The sequence below is a fragment of the Heterodontus francisci genome, chromosome 8, assembly GCF_036365525.1.
Source record: "Heterodontus francisci isolate sHetFra1 chromosome 8, sHetFra1.hap1, whole genome shotgun sequence".
In the NCBI taxonomy this organism is placed as follows: domain Eukaryota; kingdom Metazoa; phylum Chordata; class Chondrichthyes; order Heterodontiformes; family Heterodontidae; genus Heterodontus; species Heterodontus francisci.
The window spans coordinates 36,700,429-36,706,428 of record NC_090378.1 but is presented as its reverse complement, the minus strand read 5'-3'; positions in this window follow the sequence as shown (position 1 = coordinate 36,706,428).

Below are 6,000 nucleotides of genomic sequence, written 5' to 3'. Positions count from 1 at the left end.
AACATTAAAACTTAAAATTGCAAGCCCCTGACTGGAAGGACATTTGCATAGTACTAGCAGTGTTGGAACAAAGGGGACCCAGTTGTTGCTTCTCCAATGCACAGAAGAATTGATAAGACCAGCTTTAGTCAAATGACTAACTGGCTGTTGCACAGAATTTGAACTTCCAACAAGGGATTTGAACTCAGAACGCCGTGTGCTCCTGGGACTGAAGCAAGAATTACCTCCTCTCTGTCTGCCTGCTCCATCTCCTTCCCATATAACTGAATCTTGTGAAAATACGTGAAACCCAAAGAGAGAAAAGTCTCCTCCATGAACAAGGTTTAAGAAGAATATTAGGCCCGAAGGAAGCCAAGACTACTTACAAAAGGACTAATCCATGAGCTCGAAGCACCGTAACAAGATATTGCCTCAAAATGTTCCCCCTTATCTTTTCTTCTCTTTTCTGCCCCTATCGGCATGTGTATATCGCGTGTGCATGCTAGCGTGGGCACGTCGTATATCTGTAGGTGTGAACCGTATTAGAGTTTAAGTTTAATGTTTAATAAATTTCATTTTTTCTTCTTTAAACCTGAGAAAACCTGGTGTGTTCATTTCTTTGCCTTATAATTGGAAACTGTGAACAAGGATTCACAAAAAGGGGAACTCAAAACAGAGTGTGTTTAAAATTAAACCCTGTTAACACTCAGACCAGGTAAAGACAGCAAAAGACCCTTAGACACATTTCTCACCTGGTCGTAACACTACAGTTTCCCTGACACTGTTGGTGAGGGAGAACATGGCACAGGCATGGGACAGACAACTGTCTTTGTTATGCACACACTTCTAGTTATTTGTGCAAAATTTCATTCGTAGTCGCTTTCAGAAACTGTCACTGCAGTTCTGTCTACATTGAGTCCCTTTTATTTGCCATGACGTTTCTTGCAGCCCTTTCATTTTACAAGATAGATGAGTGATCAAATAGGGCAGAGTGGAGCTTGTAAGGGATACAGTATCAACTATGATTCTGTGGTAATTAAAATATTAAATATGAGGTGTATGTTTTCAAAATCTAGTAGATATGGAGCTCCTGTCAAAATTGCTGCCCAGGTCAGGTGTACTGATGTAACCCAAAAGATGTAGAATGTGATACACTTAAAAAATGTACAAACCTACAAATAATATAAAATTGAGAAACCTTTCCAAATTAACAAATGGAACAAGGACTAGGGGACATAGATTGAAAGTTTTGGGCAAAAGATGCAGGGGAAATATGAGGAAGCACTTTTTACGTGGCAGTTGGTAACAAACTGGAACTTGCTGCCCACAAGGTTGGTAGAAGCGGAGATGATCAATGACTTCAAGAGGAAGTTGTATGACCATCTGAGAAATAGACTTACCGGGCTACAGGGATTGAACGGGGGAGTGGGACTGACAGCATAGCTCCATGGAGAGCTGCCATGGACTCGATGGGCTGAATGGCCTCCTTTTGTGCCGTTTATGACTATGACTCTAAATCCATGAACCTTTGGACCTGGTTTTCTGTCTGGGCAACTAGTGCAGCATCATCAGCATACAGAAGTTCTCTGATCAGGACATGCCATACTTTTGTCTTGACTTTCAGTCTTGATAGGCTGAGGGGTTTCCTCTCTGATCATGTATGGAGGTACACTCCTTCCATGTCGGCAGGGAAAGCATGGGTCAGGAGAACCAAGAAAATGATACAAAACAGAGTAGGGACTAAGACTCAGCCCTGTTTCATCCCATTCTTGATCTCAAAACTCTCAGAGGTGGAGCCATTGAACTGAATGATGCTATGCATTTTATCATGGAAGGACCGTATGAGACTGCGACACCTGGGAGGACAGCCGATTTTCTCTAGTATCCAGTAGAGGCCCGTCCTGCTCACGGTGTCAAATATTTTTGTGAGAGCCACAAAAGCAAGTTAGAATGGTGTTTACTGCTCTCTGCACTTCCCATGAAGCTGGCATAAGGAGAAGATCATATCTACCATTTACTGGCTGCATGCTAGCAAAGGAAACTGGGTGAGTCGCGGTTTGAGATCATTCGTTTCTCTACAGCTCTCCTGATTGGAGAGATTTAAACATCATTGCCTCAGCACCAAACACATAAACAATTACAAGCCATCAGGGTTGCCCTTATTTCACCTGTAATTGTACATTGCCTGTCAGCTATTCTTTATATATCATCAAGACCACTTTTGCAGTAACAAATAAAGTCAAATTGTATTTCATTACATGCAGTTCTGGAATTGTTATCTGCATTTGAGAGATTGAATTCTGCAATTCTATTAGTTTGTAATTAGGTTTCTGATTTGTGGTGACAGAATAGATGGAATTCTATTTCTATTAAATGTAATTGCAGGGTTTTCTGAGAATTTCAACTGATATTTTGAGAATAGTAATCCACAATTCTAATTTTCTGTCAACACTTTACATTGTGTATAATGTATTAAATGAGATAAAGTTATATGTACAATAACAATGATAATTTGCCTTTAATGAAGGAATATGTCCTAAGGGAATACAAATGTTAAATTAGAGACATTTGGGGACCAGGAGCAATGTAGGCCAGCAAGTACAGGTGTGAAGGGTGAATGGGACTTGGTGTGAGATAGGTTAGAGCAGATTTTGGATGACCTCAAGTTTATGGAGAGCAGAGGATGGGAGGCTGGCCAGGAAAGCACTGCAATAGTCATGCCTAGAAGAAATGAAAGGATGGATGAGAGATTTAGCAGGGCCGATGAAAGGTCAGAAACAGGTAATGGGAGATGGATGTAGGCAATCATTGTGATGGATAGGATTGGCAGTTGGAAGCTCAGCTTTAGGTCAAATAAATGCTGAGGGCATGAAGAGCCCGATTCCAACTGAGACAGTGGCCACGGAGGGAGATGGAATCTGTGGTAAGGGACCAAATAAAATGGCTTTGGCCTCCGCAACATTTAACTGGGGGAAATTGCTGTTCATCCAAGACTGGATGTCCGAGAAGCAGCCTGATAGCGGAGGGGGTCCAAAGAGGTGGTGGAGAGGTTGAACTGGTTGTCTTCAGTCTACATGTGAATCCATGTCTTTGGATGGTATGGCCAAGGAGCAGCATGTAGATTGGATCTAGGAGTGAGCCAGGAATATATTCTTAGGAAACTCCAGGGACAACAGTGCAAGGGAGGGAAAAGATGGCATTGCTACAAATGGATATGTAAGAGTGAAAACAAGCAAGAAGAGTCCCACTGAGCTGGATAACAGAGGAGAGGTGTTGGAGCAGAAAAGTATGATCAATCATGTTAAAGGCTGAAGAGAGTTTGAGAAAGACGCAGAGAGATAGTGCACCATGGTCATAGTCACAGTGGATGTTATTTGCAACTTTGATTAGGGCTGTTTCAGCGCTGCGTAAGGGGCATAAACCTGGTTGGAGAGATTTAAACATAAAGTGACGAGAAAGATGAGCACAGAATTTGAAGGTGAAAGCATGTTCAAGGACTTTGGAGAGGAAGGCAAGATTGGAAATTGTGCGGTAGATTGCAAGGACTGAAGTGTCGAGCAGGGTTTGATAGAAGTTTTGAAAGGGAGAGGGCAGCACCTGAGGAAAGGGAACTGATTATTATTTTAGCTAGTATGGGGGTCAGGAAAGGAAGTTCTGTGGTCAGCAGTTTTGTGGGAACATATACACTAAATGACCTATTCCGGGTCCCCATGCTCCCAGCAGGGAACAGTGCCCACAAGGAGTGCATGGCTGGTACACTGCCTGCAATTTCCCATGGTGTAAACCCAATGAGTATGACCTTCTTGAAGGCCTACTCCTGCTCCTGTTTCTTCTGTTCTTGTGGGTGTGGTGCCCCACTGAGAGCATGGGATCATAGAATAGGTATTCACATACTGTCCAAAGACAGTAGAAAGAATGAAGTTACTTGCATTCATTAGTGCAATTTTAAAAATGCTTATTGTGTGGAGTACTTGGTTTAAATCCATCAAAATTCGCTATTCAAGCTAAATATATAAGGTTAAATAAATCATACCTATGCTTGAATTATTTTGAGTGTATCAATTAATTATTATGTATGTGAATCTTTTACAAGTAACAGAATGACACCATAATCCACAGATCAAAGAGAGCAAGATGTCAGGGTTATGTAGTCCATTGTCAATTATAATGAACATTATAGTGATCCACAAGCCCAGAGCACAAGTGACATTGGAATTCCCCATGATATATGACAGATATCAGGACTGTGTAAGCTACAAGTTCAAAGACTGAGCAACATCCACCTAGGCCACATTTGAATGATTTAAGAAATGCATTTTGATATATTATGTCATATAGCACCAAATCTGTAGAAAGTGAAATTAATCAATTATGGTCATGGAACCAAGCCTATCTTATAGAACACTACTATTGCCATTATTTGGTTCTGCTGAATTGTTTATTTAATGTTGAGAAATGATTAGAATTTAAATTTTAAAATGCACAATTTATTTCAAAATATTGTGAAAGCAACTCACATCATATTTTATTCTATGATCTTTAAGTTCAGAGTTATGCAATCTATTTGCAGGAGATCAATACTGATTCAATGAAGCAAAGTGAGAATTGTTTAATCCATTTAGATGAGAATTCCTTTCCCTAGTACTCATTTGAACAAAGGCTCACCAAAAATAGATACTAAAGTGGATGGAAGTTGTATTACTGCTTTATATTTCACTATTAAGGATAATTAACATGCTTAATTTATAAACTCATTGGCTGTGTGTTATGGGGCAATCCTTTACTAGTGTTGCCCAATGCATCAATGATTCACCACATGTGGCTAATTGGGAATCCAGATATAGCTAATTGCATTTAAAATTAGCAAATAAAGACACATTGTGATCTCAATCCTCATATTTACAGGCTATATGAATATGTACTTCAACCATTTGTGTGTTTCTTAGGAAGATGGTAAGACAGAACGCAGAGTATGCAAGTGTTTTTTAATCATTGTGAATACTTTATTTTGTTACTCAATAGAGGTGGATATCTGCTAAGTAAAGATACAGAGGTGAAGTATATTTACGTGTATCGTGTGCATGTATGTAAGGCGTTTTCTACTGAAATTAGTGACTAAAACTATTGTTACAGTCACACCTGTAACTAGTCAGCAATTTTTTTTGACATCACTACCATTTAATATGAAGTTATAAGTTATAATATGCATTTTTTCACCACTGCTGAACCATGCTGTATCATTTTCATTGTTATAGCATATTGAGAAATAGGTGCTTAAAGGAACAGAATGGCTAAGGAATCATCATTGCAATTGTAAAGGATTTACAAGTTTGCGTACATTTCCAAGTGTAGTTTCTATAAAGAGACATGTCAAAGTGATATTATTATTTGATAGTACAAATTAATTATAATTATTATTCCAACTAAATAAATAATAACTCTAATAACATATCCATAGTAACAGATTCTCAACGCAGCGCCTAAGTACTCCTAATTAAACTTCTTTTGAAAATAAATTGGCAGTTTCACAGAAAGGATATAGTCAGTGTGGAAAATGGGAAAAATGCAGTCTTCAATAGCTGGATTCAAGGCATATTTCTGGGAATAGAGCAATGAGAATTTCATATCCTGTAGCCAACCATGATTTACCTTAATTGGGAACTTGATGCTAACACTAGGTGTTATAAGTATGGAAAGCACTCAATTTTCCAACACTGACACAATTCACATGGATGAGCACAAAACTTTTTTTTGAAAAATCTACTGGAACAGATAGCAAGCACACTGTCATCTTGTGCTTCAAGTCTGTCTGTTTATGCTCTATATCTCTTTACATTACAGTTTACATCTGGTATTCAGTAGTTATTTATCAGAATTTTAAAAAGTAGTGAGTTTTCATTTATTTAGTGTTATCAATGAAGGGACGGTATTCAGTGAGGCAGCTCACAGCCATGTCGTAATCTCTTCATATTTTGTTTAAATCTGCCATTAATTGTCCATTTTTATTTATGCATTTTTCTC